This window comes from Heptranchias perlo, chromosome 3 (genome assembly GCF_035084215.1).
Source record: "Heptranchias perlo isolate sHepPer1 chromosome 3, sHepPer1.hap1, whole genome shotgun sequence".
NCBI lineage: Eukaryota > Metazoa > Chordata > Chondrichthyes > Hexanchiformes > Hexanchidae > Heptranchias > Heptranchias perlo.
Genome location: NC_090327.1, coordinates 54,585,840 through 54,608,760, shown reverse-complemented (window position 1 = coordinate 54,608,760; position 22,921 = coordinate 54,585,840). Strand labels below are relative to the sequence as shown.

The 22,921-nt window shown below is 43.0% G+C and overlaps 1 protein-coding gene across 1 annotated transcript in view; it reads left to right on the top strand.

Moving 5' to 3' along the window:
* The window catches only part of greb1l (GREB1 like retinoic acid receptor coactivator), a 339,711-nt gene that overhangs the window by 119,158 nt on the left and 197,632 nt on the right, over positions 1 to 22,921 (top strand). The window contains exon 2 of the mRNA XM_067979743.1: positions 14,023 to 14,139. The gene's annotated coding sequence lies outside the window, so the exon portion shown is untranslated. The remainder of the gene's footprint in view (positions 1 to 14,022; positions 14,140 to 22,921) is intronic.

The following is a 22,921-nucleotide window of genomic DNA, read 5'->3' as shown; positions in this document are numbered from 1 at the left end:
TAGCACATCCTCAATCAAAGTGATTCAGGTATTTTATGCCCTATTGACAGAAGACAAGAATGACTCCTATTGCATCTGCAAAGAATGCCTCATTGACTTGGCAACAAGGTCAGACTGGAGGTACTGGCAGTTCACAAGATGAGCTGAGCCAAAAATGGTGGTTTTGGATGAGACCCAGAAGCAGCTCCATCAGTAATAATTGCTTTTATTTTTCTTTGCTTAGGACTTGAGCACATAATCTAGGCCAAAACTTCAATGAGTACCGAGGGAGTGCTGGATTGTCAGGTGTGGCCATTTTCCTTTTTTGTTAAACCAAGACTGTACCTGCTTGTTCAGGTGGACAAAAAGTATCCCACGGCATTATTCAAAGAAGAGCAGGGGAGTTCTCCCTGTGTCCTGGCCAACATTCCTCCCTCAACAAGTATCACCAAAAACAGATTAACTGATTATTTATCTCATTGTTGTTTGTGGGACCTTGCTGTTGGCAAGTTGGTTACTATGCTTGCCTACATAACAACCGGGCTGGAACTTCAAAAGTAATTTATTGGCTGTGAAGTGCTTTGGGATATCCTGAGGACGTGAAAGGCACTATATAAATGCAAGATTGTCTTCCTTTCTTTAATGTTTAGACATTATCGATACTGCCACAACAGCATTGCACTATGGCTCAATGCTCTTTTTTAATAGATTCAGTTTGTTTGGATTATTCAAACAAAGTTAAGGAACAACTGTTGCTTGCCCAGGTTAAATATTAGCAAGTGAAACGATATGTTGGTATACTCCATGCCAATGGTAAGATGTGGATTTAGAAATTAGACCTCCGATTTCTCCACATGCTCAGTCCCAGAATAAACTGTCAGTGGTACCTGAGGCTTCCATGCAAAGAATGGAAAAAGTGACTGGTGAGCCACCTTTGACTGGTTGCCAATATGAAGTAAGTACTGAACAGGGAATGGTACATGAACAAAAATGGGGAAGAGAAAAAATTGAAAACAACTTGTCTTTCCAAAAGAAAGGTGTTGGCATGGAGCTGTTGTCGGGGACTCAAGAGCAGCCTTAGAATCATAGAAAGGTTACAGCAAGGAAGGAGGCCATTAGGCCCATCGGGTCCATGCCGGCTCTATGCAAGAGCAATCCAGCTAGTCCCACTCTCCCACCCAATCCCTGTAGCCCTGCAATTTTTTTTCCTTCCGAGTACTTATCCAGTTCCCTTTTCAAGGCCATGATTGAATCTGCCTCCACCACCCGCTCTGGCAGTGCATTCCAGATCCTAACCACTCACTGCATAAAAAAGTTTTTCCTCATGTCACCTTTGGTTCTTTTGCCAATCACCTAAATCTATGTCCTCTGGTTCTTGACCCTTCCGCCAATGGGAACAGTTTCTCCCTATCTACTCTGTCTGGACCCTTCATGATTTTGACTATCTCTATCAAATCTCCTCTCAACCTTCTCTGTTCCAAGAAGAACAACCCCAGCTCCTCCAGTCTATCCAATTAACTAAAGTCCTTCGTCCCTGGAATCATTCTAGTGAATCTCTTCTGCACTCTCTCTATGGCGTTCACATCTTTCCTAAAGTGCAGTGCCCAGAACTGGACACAATACTCCATTTGTGGCCGAACCAGTGTTTTATACAGGTTCATCATGACTTCCTCACTTTTGTACCCTGTATCTCTATTTATAAAGCCCAGGATCCTGTGTGCTTTTTTAACCACTTTCTCAACCTGCCGAGCCACCTTCAACGATTTGTGTACATGTACCGCCAGATCTCTCTGTTCCTGTAGCCCTTTTAGAATTGTGCCCTCTATATATTGCGCCTCCTCATTCTTCCTACCAAAATGTATCACCATGCATTTTTCTGCTTTAAATTTCATCTGCCATGTGGCTGCCCATGCCATCAGCCTGTCTATATCCTCTTGAAGTCTATCACTATCCACCTCACTGTTCACCACACTTTCAAGTTTTGTGTCAGTTGCATATTTTGAAATTGTGTCCTGTACATCCACGTCCAAATCATTAATATATATCAAGAAAGGCAGTGGTCCTGGGGAACACCACTGTACACCTCCCTCCAAACCGAAAAACAACCGTTCACCACTACTCTCTGTTTCCTGTTACTTAGCCAATTCTGTATCTGTGCTGCTACTGCCCCTTTTACTCCATGGGCTTCAATCTTGATGGCAAGCCTATTATGCGGCACTTTATCAAACGGCGTTTGAAAGTCCATATACACCACATCAACTGCATTGCCTTCATCTACCCTCTCAGTTACCTCATCAAAAAACTCCATCAAGTTAGTTAAACACGATTTGCCTTTAACAAATCCATGCTGGCTTTCCCTAATCAATCCACCCTTTTCCAAGCGGCTACTAATTCTGTCCCGGATTATCATTTCTAAAAGTTTCCCCATCACTGAGGTTAAACTGAGTGGCCTACAGTTGCTGGGTTTAAACTTGCACTCTTTTTTGAACGAGGGTGTAACATTTGCAATTCTCCAACCCTCTGGCACCACCCCTGTATCTAAGGATGTTTGGAAGATTATGGCCAGTACCTCTGCAATTTCCATCCTTTCTTCCCTCAGCAACCTAGGATGCATCCCATCTGGACTGGGTGACTTATCTACTTTAAGTACAGCTAACCTTTCTAGTACCTCCTTTTTATCAATTTTTAGCCCATCCAGTATCTCAACTACCTCTTCTTTTACTGAGACTCTAGCAGCACCTTCTCCCTTGGTAAAGACAGATGCGAAGTACTCATTATGTGCCTCAGCCATGCCCTCTGCCTCCATGCTTAGATCGTTTTGGTCCCTAATCGGCCCCACCCCTCCTCTTACTACACGTTTACTGTTTACATGCCTATAGAAAACTTTTGGATTCCCTTTTATGTTGGCCGCCAGTCTATTCTCATACTTTCTCTTTTCCCCTCTTATTTTCTTTTTCACTTCCCCTCTGAACTTCCTATATTCAGCCTGGTTCTCACTTGTGTTATCAACCTGACATCTGTCATATGCCCCTTTTTTCTGCTTCACTTTACTCTCTGTTTCTTTTGTATTCCAGGGAGCTCTGGCTTTAGGTGCCCTGCCTTTTTCCCTTTTGGGAATGTACCTAGACTGTACCCGATCCATCGCCGCCCATTGTACAATTACAGTTTTGCCTGCCAATCTTTGATTCCAATTTACCCGGGCCAGATCTGTTCTTATCCCACTGAAATTGGCCCTCCTCCAACTGAATATTTTTACTTCAGAGTGGTCCCTGAACTTTTTTGTAGCTATTCTAAAGCTTATCATATATCGATCGCTGTTCCTTAAATGTTCCCCCACTGACACTTGCTCCACTTGGCCCACCTCGTTCCCTGGAACCAAATCCAGCAATGCCTCCTTCCTTGTTGGGCTGGAAACGTACAGGTCAAGAAAGTTCTCCTGAACACACTTAAAAAAATTCCTCCCCCTCTTTGCCCCTTATTTTTACTATCCCAGTCTATATTAGGATAATTGAAGTCCCCCGTTATCACTACTCTATGGCTTTTGCACCTCTCTGTAATTTCCCTGCAAATTTGCTCCTCTGTATCCTTCCCACTAGTTGGAGTCCTATAGAATACACCCAGTAGTGTAATGGCACCTCTATTGTTTCTTAACTCTAACCAAATAGATTCTGTCCTTGACCCCTCCAGGACATCCTCTCTCTCCAGCACTGCAATAATCCCCTTAATCAATACTGCCACCCTGCCCCTCCTTTCTTTCCTTCCCTATCTTTCCTGAACACCTTGTATCCAGGAATATTTAGTAGCCAATCCTGCCCTTTTTTGAGCCAGATCTCTGTAATCGCCATGACATCATATTCCCATGTGGCTATTTACACCTGCAGCTCACCAACCTCGTTTATCACACATATACTGTAAACCAATCTTAGAATTTTTTTTACTCTCTCTTAGCCTGATCCCACCTAATACCGTACTATTTCTTCTTCTAGTGCTATGTTTCTCTCCCATTCTTTGTGCACCTTGTTTCTCCTTTCCAATGCTACATCCTGGTGCCCATCCCCTGCCAAACTAGTTTAAATCCCCTCCCCACGAGGACATTGGTCCCAGCTCCGTTGTGGTGCAACCCGTCCGTCCTGTACAAGTTTCACCTCCCCCAGAACTGGTCCGAATGCCCCCGGAATCTAAAGCACTCCCTGCTGCACCATCTCTCCTTTCATTGAGTTTCTGATTCTTTTAGTTTAAAGCTCTAATGTCCCATAAACAAAATCTTTTTAAGGTCAGGAGTTACCAAAAGAAATGATTTTTTCTAAAGCATTTAATGTCATAAAGAACATCAGTTAGGAATGGGGAAAGGCCACTTTACTCTCATCTAGCTCACCCTGTCAAAGACATTTACATTGGTCTGTGTGAGATTTAAATCCCAGTCCTGTATCCTATCAAGCATAATGTCAGGTTGCACTGACATTGAGTAATAAATTACAGTGGACACCTCCATCCCCAACATAGTAACACTGTATTTGGACCCATTGAATAAAGTATGTTCTAAAGGACAGCATGTGTTTCTAATTATAGTTTGAATAACTGAGGGATTCATGAACATATGGTCGTGGTAGATCTAAGAGTGTTATATTTTAATACTGACTTTAAGTTAATTAATGGGGCTTTGCACAATTAAAATAGTTCTGTTTTTTGACTCCTTTGCAGGTATGTATTCGATGATTTATTATATTTCTGAATTATCTAATCCATAGCCTCTGATTATTTGGCCCTCACTTCCTGGTCTTGCAGGCCACGCATTGGCTGTGACTAAGCAGATGGGTGACCATCACCAGTCTTCCACCAATGTGGCCTGAACCAACCACTAGGAAATTTTAAGAAAAAGAAACAATGACTCTGCCTCTGCCATTTTGTTTTGTTTTTTTCCTGTCTATGGGGTAGTGTCTGGCCTTTACTATTTCCCAATAGTAATTCAACCAAGACTAGCAACTCAGCAGAGTGAGGGATTGTGGGTAAAAATCTTCATCCCATCTTTGAGTATTGGTGCAGCACCATACCACATGTGGACAAATAAAGATGACGTTTTATTTGCTTCACTAAAAAGTAGGGCATCCTTAAAAATAACATCACGAACAAAAACTATAATCTCAGTGCTATTTTGGAGTGTCACTTTGTAACAACAACACCTTGCATTTATATAGCGCCTTTAAAGTAGTAAAATGTCCCAAGGCACGTCACAGGACCATTATCAAACAAAATTTTACTTTGAGCCACATAAGGAGATAATAGGACAGGTGATCAAAAGCTTGGTCAAAGAGGCAGGTTTTAAGGAGCGTATTAAAGGTGGAGAGATTTAGGGAGGGAATTCCAGAGCTCAGGTCCTAGGCAGCTGAAGGCACGGCCACCAATGGTGGAGTGAGGAATATCAGGGTTGCGCAAGAGGCCAGAATTAGAGGAGCGCAGAGATCTCGGAGGATTGTAGGGCTGGAGGAGGTTACAGAAATAGGGAGGGGTGAGGCCGTGGAGGGATTTCAAAACAAGGATGAGAATTTTAAAATTGAGGTGGTGCTGGACTGGGAGCCAATGTGATCGGTGAACGGGACTTGGTGCAAGTTAGGATATGGGCAGCAGAGTTTTGGATGAGCTCAAGTTTACGGAGGGTGGAAGATGGGAGTCCCACCAGGAGAACATTGGAATAGTTGAGTCTAGAGATAACAAAGGCATGGATGAGGATTTCAGCAGTGAATGAGGGTTTCAGTAGCAGATGAGCTGAGGCAGGGGTGGAGACGGGAGATATAGAGGATATGGAGGTGGAAGTAGGCGGTGTTGGTGATGCAGAGGATATGGAGTAAGAAGCTCAACTCAGGATCAAATCGGACACCAAGCTTACGAACAGTCTGGTTTAACCTCAGACATTGGCCAGGGAGAGGGATGGAGTTGGTGGCTAGGAACAGAGTTGTAGTGGGAACCAAAGACAATGACTTCGGTCTTCCCAATACTGGATGTCGGACAATCAGAGACAGTGGAGGGGTTTAGAGAGGTGGTGGTGAGGTAGAACTGGGTGTCGTCAGCATACATGTGGAACCTGCATTGTGTTTTCGGATGATGTCGTTGAGCACTTATGCTCCATTTACTTTATCGCACTGCTGTCAATGGCAGCCCTGACTTCAGCAGTAAAATGACAAAGTAAATGAGGTGACAGTACTGCTTCTGGAGGCATCAAAGCGGCGATACCCCCTGTGGTAACATAACCATTGCTACCTGCTGGTGGCCATGTTTTCTGGCCACCAGCAGGTCAACAACTCAATTTTTCACTCTCTTGCCGTAACAAAACAAAGGGGTGGGCTGGGGTGGATATTCAACTACTGGCCGCCTGTTTCTGAAGCAAAAAGGGCGACCAGCAGAGGAAAATCTGGTGGGTACCTTGAACACCCATTTGCCTGCCTGATTCAATTGTCAGGTAGGCTTTTAAATGGGCACTCGGATCTCCAATTGCAGTCCTACCTCTTGTAGGACCCTGGTTGCAATCTTAATATACTCATGGACGGAGCTTGGACTGTGCATGCTAGTCCCATTTGTACTGAGAATTCAGCGGCCTAACTGCTGGAACCCTCCCAGGAAAAGGTAAAACAACTGCACATAAGAACATAAGAACATAAGAAATTGGAGCAGGAGTAGGCCAATCGGCCCCTCGAGCCTGCTCCGCCATTCAATAAGATCATGGCTGATCTGATCCCAACCACAAATCTAAAGAACACAAGAAGTCGGAGCAGGACCCGGCCACATAGCCCCTGGGCCCTCTCCGCCACCCACAGGGCATTGACCGATCCGAACTCAGCTTCATGTCCAATTTCCTGCCCGCTCCCCATAACCCCTAATTCCCTTTACTTCTAGGAAACTGTCTATTTCTGTTTTAAATTTATCTAATGATGTAGCTTCCACAGCTTCCTGGGGCAGCAAATTCCACAGACCTACCACCCTCTGAGTGAAGAAGTTTCTCCTCATCTCAGTTTTGAAAGAGCAGCCCCTTATTCTAAGATTATGCCCCCTAGTTCTAGTTACTCCAGAGTCTACTAGATCAGAAATAAACCTGAAAAACCCGCCAAATTACATAGATTTTAACCGTTGCCTGTTCTGAACTTGTAATACTTATTATAATACATTTAAAATCTTCAATAGCCTATCTATGGCAACAGCAACAAATGATAAACACTCCAGAGGAGTCGGTTTGGAAGCCTGTACTGAGCACTCTTGGAAACTAAAATGCAGCACATATATTGGTTTATACTTCATTATTATTCTTTCTTGAATAGCCCAAACAATCCACTTCTCAGTTTGCGTCGTGAGATTTAATTCCTTAATGGCATTAAGCCAGAAGTGCCATGGGAATTTGGAAGTCTGAGTAGCTAGAAACAGATGTGAGCTCCCAATAACACCACAAAGAAACTGAGCTTCAGCCAATCTGTTGTGAAAGAAGGGAAAATGACAAACCTCTGAATTGTTAGCCAGGATTGGTTTTATTTTGCTGCTTCAAGACTTTGACTGAAAGAATCTTGCAGGGACAGCACCAAAAGGCAGGGAAATTGAGATGATTAGAATCTCTTAAAGGTTTACAAAGTGGTGACTGTATCCCAGTGGGTGTAAATAATGGCTGAAAAGAAGGAGCAAGAACAAAGGATCAGGGTTTTAAGAAGAATATAGGGGGCTGTGGTTAGGGGTCAGATGTCTTGGCTTCCAGTGTAATTTGATAAAAATACTAAAATATCATTATCTTCTGGTAAACTGTTCAGCAGTGGGTGAGATGAAATGTTAGACGCAGTAAGCATTAAGGTTGGAAAAAAAATGTTTTAAGTACTGAGGACCACCGTGCTGCCTCCTTTGGCAGGGTTAACAGCACTGTTTGAACTGCAGCTTCCTCTGTGATTTCGCCGCCCCCCCCCCCCCCAGCCCTGCATTTTCCTTCCACTTCCCCTTCAATGCTGACCGGTTTTGGCTGGAGGTGGTATTCTGTGTTAGTTCCTACTTGTTCCCACCTTTATTCTAACCCCCCTCCCTGCCCCCGCCATATGCCATCGTGGGGTGCTTCTCAAACCTGGTAGCCAGGCTGATAATAGCAAACTTAACCTCAGCTGTGCCTTGATAGCTTCAGGGAGGGACACACCCTGGGACTATAAATGACAAACCATCTCTTTAAAAGATGAATGCTCACACCACTTGTGCTGCTGGGCTGTCATGGAGTTGCCATTTAAAATAAATCAGTGTGCATAAAGTTTTCAGCATTTGTATGGTCAAGGATTTAAGCCAAACCTTGTAGGCTATTTGTTAGGTCAATCTACATAAGGTATATTGGGATTTTTTTGGTTTGCAAGATTAAGACATAAATACACTGTAGTTCTTCACACTCGTACTGTAGTTGAAGTTAATATTGAATGTGCTAATGCACTTGTGTCAGAAATATTTTTAATTTGTGCGTCTTAGTTGTAGATTATTTTTAATGGGCAAAATGCATAACTTACTGCCAATCGATTAATTTGGGAAGGGAGAAGTGCAGCAACAACAACAGCAGCTTATGTCTCAGTGGACTTTACAAGCAGGAGAGGTAGTCACCAAGCACACGAAGTGAAGGAATTTTGGAGAGTTCGGGGAATCAAAGGCTTGATTGAAGAGATGTGTTTTTACGAATCTCTCAAAGACAGAGAGGTAGCGAAGCAAAGTGGTATTGGAAGAGAATTACATAGGGCAGAGCTATAATGGTTGAAAGATTGGCCTCTGTTGATGGAAGAGAGGGAGAGGGAATCAAGCAGTAGTCTAGAGATATTTTTTATTCGTTCATGGGAGGTGGGTGTTGCTGGCGAGGCCAGCATTTATTGCCCATCCCTAATTGCCCTTGAGAAGGTGGTGGTGAGCCGCCTTCTTGAACCGCTGCAGTCTGTGTGGTGAAGGTTCTCCCACAGTGCTGTTAGGAAGGGAGTTCCAGGATTTTGACCCAGCGACGATGAAGGAACGGCGATATATTTCCAAGTCGGGATAGTGTGTGACTTGGAGGGGAACGTGCAGGTGTTGTTGTTCCCATGTGCCTGCTGCTCTTGTCCTTCTAGGTGGTGGAGGTCCAAGGGATCGAGAGTACAGCCTTGGATGTACGACCAGAGAACACTTCGAGATAGTGTGGACCAGACTGTGGAGGGACTTGAAAACAAGGGAAAATGTGAAATCAATTTTCTGGAGCACAGAGAGCCAGTGGAGCACATTGAAGACATGGTTGATAGGTGTGCAAGACTTTGTGTGGGAGAGGACAGGAGCCGTGGTGTTCTGGATTTGCTGAAGTTTGTGGAAGGTGGTGAAGAGAGCATTTAAGAAATCAATCCTTGAGGTGATGAAGACATGACAAAAGGTTTCAGCAGCAACTTACATTTATAAATTACCTTTAATGTAAGAAAATGCCCCAAGATGCTTCGCAGAGGAGTACGGAAAATGGCGCTGAGCCAAAGAATGAGGAATTAGAAGAGGTGACCAAAAGCTAGGTTAAAGAAGTGTGTTTTAGGGAGGGTCTTAAAGAAGGAGAGCAAGTTGGAGGTATTTATGGAGGGTTTATGGAGGGCATTCCAGACAGTGGGATCTAGGTGGCTGAAAGCACGGCCATCAATGGTGGGACGAAGGGAGGGACAGATGTACCAGGAGCCTGACCAGGAGAGTATTGGAGTAATCAAGACTGGAGATAACAGAAGCATGAATAAGGGTTTCAGCCGTGGATGGGATGTGATAGGGAAAGAGGCAGGCAATGTTACGGAGGTGGAAGTAGGTGATCTTTGTGATTAAGAGGATATAAGGTGGCTATTTGGCTTGGGGTCAAATGAGGATGTTGAGGTTATGAGCAGTCTGGTTTGACTTGGCACAGTGGCTGGGATAGAGTCAGTGGCAAGAGCTTAGGGTTTGTGGAAGGGACAAAAGACAATGGCTTTGGTCTTCCCAAGCTTTAGCTGGAGAAATTTATGGCTCGATGTTGGACAAGCAGTCTGGCAGCACAGGGGTCGAGACAGGTATTGTAGAGTAAGAGCTGAGGGACATCAGCAGATATATGGAAGTTGCCCACATGGCTTTGGATGATATCGCCAAGGGGCAGCATGTAGATGACGAAGAGGAGGGGGCCACGAATGGGTCCTTGGGGGATTTCGGAGGTCACGACCATGCTCTTGAGTGTACAGACATTCTGGAGAGATTGTTGATCTGCTGACAGAGCCCAGAGGGACAGTAGTGGGTGAGGTCAGTAGGACAGGAAGGAAATTGGTCAGGTTGGGCCCTGGCAGGTGCCCTGGGCAAGAAGGTCAGCAACAGCAAAGAATGTGACATTTGGGGTTACTACTCTTAAGGCGACAGTAATGGGTGCCACGATAGGCCAAATGGAGAATGCTGAGGTGCAAAAGAATTTGATGGGAATTCGAGCCTGGGATGGTGGCAAGAGAGAAGGAAGGCTGAAGAGTAGTCAGAGGTTGAGGTAGGGATTGGGGGATTGAATTTGTTGCGAGAGAAGTGATGAAAGACGGCACAAATGAGTGAAGGGATTGGAGGGAGAGAGGAGACTATGGCCCAAGAGGGCCTGAAAAGAAAAAAAAAGTGATAGAATTAATAGGCTCAGGTCAGGAGTGGCAGCAGAAATATGCATGTGAATGGACACAAAGGGAATTCGGGATAAATAGGCGCAGCAGGAATTAGATGAGATATTTAGCAGTTATAAACTGAGGTTAGGGAAAGGCAGTATGAAAACAGTCCAAAGTTTAAAGTCTGGGAGCTAAGGGATTATGGTGGGATGAACTCCACTTAGAGATAGCACTTGGAGCAGTTATCGACCACTGACCAGACAGGATGTAAACAATTTTACAACACCAAGTTATAGTCCAACGATTTTATTTTTAATCCCACAAGCTTTCGGGGGCTTTCCCCTTCCTCAGGCGGTGTGGAAATGACCTGAGGAAGGGGAAAGCCCCCGAAAGCTTGTGGGATTAAAAATAAAATCGTTGGACTATAACTTGGTGTTGTAAAATTGTTTACAATTGTTAACCCCAGTCCATCACCGGCATCTCCACATCAGACAGGATGTGGTAGGGGTCTCAGCGGCTAATATTCTGGAGATGGAAGAAGGCAGTCTTGGTGGTGGACTTAATGTGGGATGTAAAGCTCAGCTCAGGTTCCAACTGAATGCTGAGGTTGTGCATCACTCGGTTCAGCCCAAGCTCAGGGAGGTTGATGTAAGTTTTGCTGATGTTAAGCTGTAGGGAATTTTAACTCATCCAAGACTTAATGTTGGACAGACATTTGGAGACTACAGCAACAGTCTAAGTACAGGATGTGTAGTACAGCCAACTGAAAGTGAGAAATCTCATGTGAAGTCCAAGAAGGTTTCAAGTATACAGTAACAGAAGTTGAATGTACTTTGACCTTCAGCTGAAAAAATGAGAAATTGTGAGGATGAAATAGCCATTTAAAAAGTTTGTAGAATTTGGGTAGAGGGTGGAATAAGTAACAGATTATGTTAACAAATTCCAGGTCATAAATGATGACACTTTGGGAATATCTGTTGAAAAACACTTCTTTATTATCATTACTTTGAGACTGTTTGATTGTGTCTTTTCAAAAGTACTGTTATTCTGTTGCAAATTTGGGAAATTTGGAGCTACAGAATGGCAAATATTGCAACAAATGTGTTGTTGCATAATTCCTGTATGAATGCACAGCATTGAATGAGACCTCTTGGCCAAAGGTCTTAAACATTTACAGAGCACTCAGAATTATCTAGATTGCTTCAGACATGGACAGTGATCCACAGGGAACTTGTGGTGTGTATAGCTAAACTTATACATCACAAGTTTATCAATATTGTTGAATACTTTGAGCAGAATCTTAAATATTTGTCAAATTCACTTTGTTCAGAGGTTCCCAAACTTCCCAGACGAGGTTATCGCGGGGCACAAGGACGATGGTGGACATAGTGGTCGAGAAATTTCTCGGATCTTCTCCCACTTTGTGTAAGAGAGCAGAATTAAAACAGCAAAAGAGACAATACCGCTGAAATATTCTGGGTTACCAGCTATATCTACACTAACACCAATTTAGTTTAGGAACCTCTATTAGTTGATCTCCTGTGTCATTGCGTACATGGTGTCGATACCAAATGTTTTTAGGTGAAGTGGGGATAACTGGAGGAGGGAGGGAGGGGAGGAAGTGGAGGCATAGAGAGGATGGCGTGGAGACAGAGAATGGGGGGGAAGGATGAGGCAGAGGGGGAGTAAGGGAGGCAGAGAAAGGGAGGAGGAGGGGGCAGAAAAATGAGGGAGGAGAAGGGGAGGAGATAGGTCGTGGAGGGAAGAGCAGTGGATATTTGGATCAGAGGAGGGGGTATGGCTGAAATGCTGGGAAACTTGTTCAGCTTGTGTGGGGGAGGGGAAGGGGAAGGAGTTCAAATGCTGCTAATGTTGTTCAGCTGGGAAGGAACTGTACGGTGTTACTCATCCTGAGGGGTGGGGGAGGGGGGAGTCATTGCTGTAAAAATTGCTGAGCAGGGTGAGGGATAACCATGCAGAAAAAACTTGTTCAGCAAGGTTGGTCAGTGATAAATATTTTTTCTAATGGTGGAATCCATGTGTAGGGAGGGTTGGGGAGGGGGGGTGGGGTGCCATGATTAAAAAAATAGTTGCTCAGTGGGTTTGTTGGGGGGTGGGGGAGTTCAGGAAAAAAATAAAAATGCTGTACTATGAAACTGGTACCAATTAAAATTGCACTGCTGTTAATGCCATTTTTACGGGTTTCATTGGCTCTTCTGCTGAAGTTCCGGCAGACGGGGGCAGAGGCCCTCTGGAAATACACCCACTAAGTTCCTAAAAACTGACTTTTGTTTTATATGCAACTTGATTCTACAGTAAATTTTAGATTTCACCTCCTTGGTTCAGTGATATATTTAATTATTTTTGCCTATTCAAATCTTTCCATTCCAAACAGGATGCCCTAAGAGTGAAAATGGGCAGGTAATCACATCACACTTGTGGAATTATGACTAGCAGTCTTACTTTTCAGAGCCTATTCGTGGAATCATAAAAATTTCAGCACCTTTTGGTTTATTGTGCTAGCGCCACATCAGAGCTATCTGCTGTAAATCCATTTCTCTGCTCTTTCCCCATAAATTCTTTTTTTTAAGTGTTTATCTGATTCCCTCTTAAATATTATGATTCACTTGGCTTCAATAGCCACTTGCGGTAATACATTCCGTATTCTAAAATCCATTTGGATTTTAAAATAATTCTTCTAACCTCTCCCTTTATATTTCTTGTACTAACCCAACATTTATACCCATTTATTGGTTTGTGCATGATAAACTAAATTAGCACAAATAACTGAGAGTTTGGCTAACAGGAACTCGCATGTCAAAATGTTAAATTGTTCAGATGAGCTTCAAAATGGTTTGCAAAATATAATGTTCAGTGAAATCAAAAGTTGAGTAAATGATGGTTGTGTCAAGTATCTGATCACCCACCCAGCGGCTCAATGGTGTTGACCAGTCCAACAGAACAAGTTACCAAAAGGAATTCCCATCAGAATGTTTGCATCAGCGGAGTTGTGATTTTTAACTGTGTTTTACCTGGCGAGGGTTTAAAAAGGGGCCACTGGTTATCTGGACAAAGTGTCATACAACAAAACAATATGCTTACATTACCATACACTGTGAAGGAAATAAAAAGCTTTGAAAGACGTTTAGACTGCTGCACCATGAGTTGTTTTCTGTACTGGAAATTTTCCCAGCAAATTTGGAGCAGTCTCTCAGACTTGGGTGATCCTGGCTGATACTCCTCAGAAAACAATTCCCCAAGAAGACAGACCTTTAGCTGCTATCTAATATCAGAATGAATATGTTTGCACAGTGTATTTTGATAGAAAACAGCTGGAGAATTAGAACAAATCTGAATTTTCAGCTGCAGTGAATGTAAGAGCGTAGTTGGCTGGGTAAAAGAAACATGATTTCCTTTCACTTTCCTAATGAACTTCTGGTTTTCTTTTTTCCAGGAGCCATAGTTTCTGCCACTGAGAAGACTTGCTGACTGCAGAGACACCAGTGCTATTTTTACCACTTGTCACATAAAAATGAATGCATTTCCAGAAGGTTAACTGAAAGAAAAGGAGGTAAAGAGAAAATGCATTCCTGTATTCCCTGCATATTGTTTTGTTTAAAAATATTAAATTATACACCAATCATTTTATGTTTTATTAGTTTACTTCTCTGGTTTGAAGAGATTGTAAGGGAAATATTTCCCAACCAGCAGTTTAATATGATTATTTACTACTGCTATTTTTATGAGGGATCGAATTTTCTCTATGGGTTTGCACATTTGCTGCTGACAGAATGGGCCAGTTACTTTTTTCACCTGCGCTTCTTTGACTTGGTCCCTGAGGCAGTCTTGGGATGACTGTCCCTCTGCTTTTTTTTCCCCCATTGTGAAGAAGCTCCATGACAACACTTGACACCTTCTCACGACAGTATGGCAAAGCTCAGCATCTTGACAGCACATGGATTAAAACTGTGACCTACATTTCACCTGCTGTGCTTCATTTTCTTATTTTTTTGTTAGCTGCATTTCCCATCCAAAGTGGCAGGCAAGGTAATGCGCTGCTGCATGTCCTCTGCCAATGCCACTTTGTCACTTGGTATTAAGAGGCGTGCAAGATTAAATTGGGATACCTTATATTGCTCCAGTTCCTCACCCTTTTTGTGAGGAAGCACCCAGCCTATGCTGTCCATCTCCCCATTTGGTGTGCCTTGTTGGAAATTTGCCATGTGATGAATTGGTTGCAAGAAACAGCGTCGTTGACTCCTGCAACTCTTATAACCACCCTGCCACTCAGTTGCAAGTTTCAAAAAAGGTTCTGCTGTTGCTCAGGATACTTTGAGCAGAGAGGGAGAAACGGAGGTTGAAGGTTAAAATTGTTAATCAGCATTGACATGAGCCAAAGTGGGTCTGAGGTTATGTGCTGTGGTTGTAGAATCAGTATTTCTGTTAAGAGCATAAGAAATAGGAACATAAGAAATAGGAGCAGGAGTAGGCCATATGGCCCCTTGAGCCTGTTAAACCATTCAGTAAGATCATGGCTGATCTCCCACCTCAACTCCACTTTCCTGTCCTATCCCCATATCCCTTGATACCCTTAGTGTCCAAATATCCATCGATCTCAGACTTAAATATACTCAACAACTGAACATCCACAGCTCTCTGGGGTAGAGAATTCCAAACATTTACAATTCTCTGAGTGAAGAAATTTTTCCTCATCGGTCCTAAATGGCCGACTCCTTATCTTGAGACTATGACCTCTAGTTCTAGACTCTCCAGCTAGGGGAAACAGCCTCTCAGCATCTACTCCGTCATGCCCTCTAAGAATTTTATACATTTCAATGAGATCACCTCTCATTCTTCTAAACTCCAGAGAATATAGGCCCATTCTACTCAATCTCTCCTCATAGGACAACCCTCTCATCTCAGGAATCAATCTAGTGAACCTTCATTGCACCCCCTCTAAGGCAAGTATATCCTTCCTTAGGTAAGGAGACCAAAACTGTACACAGTACTCCAGGTGTGGTCTCACTAGAGCCCTACATAATTGCAGCAAGACCTCCTTATTCTTATACTCCAACCCCCTCGCAATAAAGGCTAACTTGCCATTTGTCTTCCTAATTGCTTGCTGTACCTCCCCCATGTCAGAATAGTCACAGAATAACTTTCTGTGATTCATGTACAAGGACACCCAAATCCCTCTGACTACCAACATTATTTAGTCTCTCACTTTTTCAAAAATATGCTGCTTTTCTATTCTCCTACCAAAGTGGATAATTTCACATTTCCCCACATTACATTCCATCAGCCACTTTCTCGCCCACTCACTTAACCTGTCTATATCCCTTTGCAGCCTCTTTGCGTCCTCCTCACAGCTTATTTTCCCACCTAGTTTTGTATCGTTAGCAAACTTGGATACGTTACACTCAGTCCCCTCATCTAAGTCATTGATCTAGACTGTAATCAGCTGAAGCCCAAGCACTGATCCTTGCGGCACCCCAATAGCTACAAACTGCCAATCCGAAAATGACCCGTTTATTCCTACTCTCTATTTTCTGTCCGTCAACTAATCCTCTATCCATGCTAATATATTACCCCCAATCCCATGAGCCCTAATCTTGTGTAACAACCTCTTGTGTGGCACCTTCTCGAAAGCCTTTTGAAAATCCAAATATACTACATCCACTGGTTTCCGCCTAATCAACCCTGCTAAATACATCCTCAAAAAATTCTAATAGATTTGTCAAATACGATTTCCCTTTCATAAAACCATGTTGACTCTGCTTAATCATATTATGATTTTCTAAGTGCCCTGTTACTATGTCTTTAATAATAGATTCTAGCATTTTCCCTACCACTGATGTCAGGCTAACTGGCCTATAGGTCCGTGTTTTCTCTTTCCTTCCTTTCTTGAATAGCGGGGCTACATTTCCTACCTTCCAATCCACGGGGACCATTTTAGAATCTGGGAATTCTGGAAGATTAAAACCAATGCATCCACTATCTCTGCAGCCACCTCTTTTAAAACTTTAGGATGTAGGCCATCAGGTCCAGGGGATTTGCTGACTTTTAGTCCCAATAATTTCTCCAGTATTTTTTCTTTACTAATATTAATTACTACTTTATTAATACTAATTAAGTTCCTCACTCTCATTAGCCCCTTGGTTCCCCACTATTTCTGATATGTTTTTTGTGCCTTCAACTGTAAAGACAGATACAAAATATTTGTTTAACGTCTCTGCCATTTCCTTATTCCCCATTATAATTTCTCCTGTCTCAGCCTCGAAGGGACCCATGTTTACTTTTGCTAATCTCTTTCTTTTAACATACTTGGAGAAGCTCTTACAATCTGTTTTTATATTTCTTGCTAGTTTAATCTTATATTCAATTGTCTCCCTCTGATCAATTTCTTGGTCATTCTTTGCTGATTTCTAAAACTCTTCCAATCCTCAGGCTTACTACTCTTTTTGGCAACATTGTTAGCGTCTACTTTTAATCTAATACTATCCTCAACTTCTCTAGTTAGCCACAGTTGGATCATTTTTCCTGTGGAGTTTTTATTCCTCAAGGGAATGTATATTCATGGAGAATTAGATCATAAGACCACAAGAGATAGGAGCAGGAGTAGGCCATTCGGCCCCTCGAGCCTGCTCTGCCATTCAGTGAGATCATGGCTGATCTGATTTTTACATCAACTCCACTTTCCCGCCTTTTCCCCATATCCTTTGACTCTCTTGCTGATCAAAAATTTGCCTAACTCAGCCTTGAATGTATTCAGTGACTCAGCCTCCACAGCTTTTTGGGGTAAAGAATTCCAAAGATTCACGACCCTCTGGGAGAAGAAATTCCTCCTCATTTCTGGGGGCGACCTCTTATTCTGAGACTATGCCTCCTAGTTTTAGATTCCCCCATGAGGGGTAACATCCTCTCAGCATCTACCCTATCGAGTCCCCTCAGAATCTTGCATGTTTCAATAAGATCTCCTCTCATTCTTCTAAACTCCAATGAGTATAGACTCAACCTGTTCAATCTTTTCTCATAAGACAACACTTCCATACCCGGAATCAACCTAGTGAACCTTCTCTGAACTGCCTCCAATGCAAGTATGTCCTTCCTTAAATAAGGGCACCAGAACTGTACGCAGTACTCCAGGTGTGGTCTCACCAGCACCCTGTACAGTTGTAGCATGACTTCCCTGCTTTTATACTCCATCCCCCTAGAAATAAAGGCCAATATTCCGTTTGCCTTCCGCATTACCTGCTGCACCTGTATGTTGATTTCTTGTCTTTCATGTACGAGGACACCCAGATCCCTCTGTACCGCAGCATTTTGTAGTATTTCTCCATTCAAATAATATTTTGCTTTTTTTTATTTTTCCTCCCAAAGTGGATGACTTCACATTTTCCCACATTATATTCCATCTGCCAATTTTTTGCCCATTCGCTTAACCTGTCAATATCCCTTTGCAGACACTTTGTGTCCTCATCGCAACTTGCTTTTCCACCTATTTTTGTATCATCAGCAAATTTGGCCACGAGACACTCTGTTCCTTCATCCAAGTCATTGATATTTATTGTAAATAGTTGAGGCCCCAGCACTGAGCCCTGCGGCACCCCACTAGTTACAGATTGCCATTTTGAAAATGACCCTTTTATCCTGACTCTTTGTTTTCTGTTAGTTAGCCAATCCTCTATCCATGCCAGTATATCACCCCCAACACCATGAGCTCTTATCTTGTGCAGTAATCTTTTATGTGGCACCTTATCGAATGCCTTTTGGAAATCCAAATATACTGCATCCATTGGTTCCCCTTTATCCACCCGGCCCGTTACTTCCTCAAAGAACTCTAATAAATTTGTCAGACACGATTTCCCCTTCTTAAAACCATGTTGACTCTCCTTGATTGTATTATGAGTCTCCAAATGTCCTGCTACTACTTCCTTAATAATGGATTCCAACATTTTCCCAATTATAGATGTTAGGCTAACTGGTCTATAGTTACCTGCTTTCTGACTCACTGCCTTCTTGAATAGGGGTGTTACGTTTGCGGTTTTCCAATCCGCTGGGACCTTTCCAGAATCTAGTGAATTCTGGAAGATTACAACCAATGCATCCAATATCTCTGTAGCCACTTCCTTTAAGACGGTCGGGTGCAAGCCATCAGGTCCATGGGACTTGTCAGCCTTTAGACCCATTAGTTTCCCTAGTACTTTTTCTCCAGTGATAGTGATTGCTTTTAGTTCCTCCCTCCCCTTTGCCCCTTGATTTTCTACTATTATTGGTATGTTATTAGTTTCTTCTACTGTGAAGACAGATACAAAATATCTGTTCAATTCCTCTACTGTTTCCTTGTTTTCCATGATTATTTTCTCAGTCTCATCCTCTAAGGGACCAATGTTTACTTTAGCTACCCTCTTCCTTTTTATATACTTGTAGAAGCTTTTACTGTCAGTTTTTATATTTCTTGCTAGTTTACTCTCATAATTTATTTTCTCCCTCTTTATTATTCTTTTAGTCATTCTTTGCTGGTTTTTAAAGTTTTCCCAATCTTCGGGCTTACCAGTAATCTTTGCCATGTTGCATGCTTTTTCTTTTAACCTGATACCATCCTTGACTTCCTTAGTTAGCCATGGTTGGTTCACCCTTAATTATGAATGATCTCTTTAAATGTCACCATTGCTTATCTACCGTCATATCTTTTAATCTAATTTCCCAAGCTGCCTTAGCCAACTTGCTTATACCTACGTAATTTACTTTGTTTAAATTTAAGACCCTAGTTTCGGCCTTAACTACATCACTCTCAAATGCAATATGAAATTCTATCATATTATGATCACTTTACCCCAGAGGATCCTTAATTATAACATTACTAATTAATCCTGTATCATTACATGATACTAGATCTAAAATAGCCTGTTCCCTAGTTGGTTTCTCGACATATTGTTCTAGAAATATGTTCCATAAACTCGTCCTCCAAACTACTTTTGCCAATTTGGTTTGCCCCGTCTATGAAGATTAAAAATCTTCCACGATTATTGCATTACCGTTGTTACATGCTCCTCTAATTTCTTGATTTATGCTCTGTCCATCACTATAATTACTGTTATGGGGCCTATAAACTACTCCTGCCAGTGTTTTCTGCCCCTTGTTATTTGTTAGCTCCACCCATTCTGATTCTACATCCTGATTTTCTGAGCTAAGATCCTTTCTCACTACTGCCTTTATCTCATCCTTTATTATCAGGGCTATCCCCCCCCACCCCTTTTCCATTTTGCCTATCTTTTCTAAAAGTCAAGTACCCTGGAATAGTTAATTCCCAACCTTGGTCACCCTGCAACCATGGCTCAGTGATGGCCACTAGATCAAACCCATTTATCTCTATTTGTGCCATTAATTCATCTATCTTGTTACGAATGCTTCGTGCGTTCAGATATAGCGCCTTTAATTTTAACTTTTTACTATTTTTCCCAGATGTGACCTTAGTCACTAACTTTGTTAAACTTTAAGTCCCTTCCTGACACACTGTTTTTACCCATATCGCTACTCTGCTCTACAGCCTTGACTTTTCTCTTCAGACTTATAAATTTATCCTTACCTGAACCGCCGCCCCCCCCCCCCCACCCCGCCTTATTAGTTTGAAACCCTGTCTACCACCCTAGTTATTCGATTTGCCAGGACACTGGCCCCAGCGCAGTTTAAGTGGAGCCCGTCCCAACAGAACAGCTCTCACTTTCCCCAGTGCTGGTGCCAGTGCCCCATGAATCGAAACCCTTGCTTCCCACACCAGTCTTTCAGCCACACATTTAACCATCTAATCTGTTTGTCCCTATGCCAGTTTGCATGTGGCTCAGGTAGTAATCCAGAGATTATTACCTTTGAGGTTCTGCTTTTTAATTTGGACTCTAGCTCCTCCAATGCCCTCAGCAGAACCTCATTCCTAGTTCTACCTATGTCGTTGGCCCTACGTGGACCATGACAACTGGATCCTCCCCCCCCCCCCCCCCCACCCCCGCCCCCGGCCCCCCGCTTCAAGTTCTTCTCTAGCCACGAGGAGATGTCCTTAACCCTGGTACCAGGCAGGCAACACAGCCTTTGGGAGTTTCGGTCACGGCTGCAGAGAACAATATCTAGCTCCCTGACTATACTATCCCCGAACACTACCCCATTTCTTTTCGATCCCCCCACTTGAATGGTCTCCTGTACCACGGTGCCATGGTCGATTTGCCCATTCTCCCTGCAGTCTTTGTTCTCGTCCATACAGGTAGCAAGTACCTCGTACCTGTTGGACATGGGCAAAGGCTGAGGCTCCTCCACCACTGCATCTGGGGTCCCCTTACCTGCCTGACTTGCAGTAACATCCTCCTGTCCCTGACCGCTAAATAAATCTAAACCACTACCTAACCTAAGGGGTGTGACTACCTCCTGACTCATTGTCCAGGTAACTCTCCCCCTTCCTGATGCATCGTAATGTCTGCTCCTTGGACTCCAGCTCAACAACTTTAGGAAAGATGTGAAGGCCTTAGCGAGGGTGCAGAAAAAATTTACTAAAATGATTCCAGGGATGAGGGACTTTAGTGATGTGGATAGTCTGGAGAAGCTGGGGTTGCTCTCATTGGAACAGAGGAGGTTGAGAGAAGATTTGATAAAGGTATTTAAAATCATGAAGGGTCCAGACAGAATAGATAGAGAGAAACTGTTCCCATTGGCGGAAGGGTCAAAAACCAGAGGACATAAATTTAAGGTGATTGGCAAAAGAACCAAAGGTGACATGAGGAAAAACTTTTTTACAAAGCGAGTGGTTAGGATCTGGAATGCACTGCCAGCGGGGATGGTGGAGGCAGATTCAACCATGGCTTTCAAAAGGGAACTGGATAAATACTTGAAAGTGAAAAATTTGCAAGACTACGGGGATAGGGCGGGGGAGTAGGACTAGCTGGATTGCTCTTGCATAGAGTTGGCACGGACTCGATGGGCCGAATGGCCTCCTGCTGTGCTGTATACTTTCTATGATTCTAACTCTGAGCTGAAGTTCCTCGAGTTGCAGACACTTACTGTGGATGTGGTTGCTTGGAATCACGCTGCTCTCCACAAACTTCCACATGCTGCAGTTACAGCACACCACCTGCACTGCCATCTCTATCCAATCTTGCTTTAGAAACATAAAAAATTTACAGCACAGAAGGAGGCCATGTAGCCCATCGTGTCTGTGCTGGTCGAAAAATAGCTACCCAGCCTAATTCCACTTTCAAGCACTTGGTCTGTAGCCATGTGTGTTATGGCACTTCAAGTGCATATCCAAGTACTTTTTAAATGTGATGAGGGTTTTTGCCTCTACCACCCTTCAGGTAGTGAGTTCCAGACCTCTACCACCCTTCAGGTGAAAATTTTTTTCCTCAGCTCCCCTCTAATCCTTTTACCAATTACTTTATAAACCTATGCCCCCTGGTTATTGACCACTTCTAAGGGAAATAGGTCTTTCCTATCCACTTTATCTAGGCGTCTCATAATTTTATACACCTGAATTAAATCTCTCCTCAGCCTCCTCTGTTCCAAAGAAAACAACCCCAGCCTATCCAATCTTTCCTCATAAGCTTTATTTGCTTAAAGTTTTTATGTAGTTAATTCTCTTGGTTATTTTAAAAATTAATTTATCTAGTTATTAATTTAATAAAGTATTAGCAAGTCATAGGTTCCTAGTTTAAACCACTCTCTAGCTTAGATAGCAAAAGAAATGTATTACTCACCAACCAGCTATCCTCTGTTGTCACTCTTTCAAACTTCTGCCTGTGTTTGAGTTGGTCTCGACTTTACGTGCTCTGCTCTCGGTCGCTGGTCCCGTTTCTTCTCCTCTCAGGCCTCCACTCCTGCTCCTTTTATCCACAATAACCACTAAAAACAGCAACCAATGAACTAAATACTCAATGACTTACTCTCGGCGCTCCTCCTTGCCTTGTTTTGATTCACGTGCTGATCATTTATGCTCCGCCCAGTCTTTGTCTATAGTTCTTTGGTTTAAATCACTTAGCACCTCCTTCCCCCTCTGCACCTAATTCCCACACTCACCAAATTCCCAGTTGCAAGTCCTCACTCCGTTAGCACTTCACTCCATTAGAGGTTCACTCTCTATCTTTCCCAACCTCCGTGCTCAAGTTCTGTACTTTTGCAAAAATCCTTGTACTAATGTTCTGGATGTACTGCTCGTTTAACAAGACTGAACAGGCAGTAATATATTTTGTGAGGGCAAAATATACAATTGCAATTTAATCATTACTTTTTGTAATAAATTGCCCAAAACAGCACAAGCTTATAAGAACATAAGAAATAGGAGCAGGAGTAGGCCAATCGGCCCCTCGAGCCTG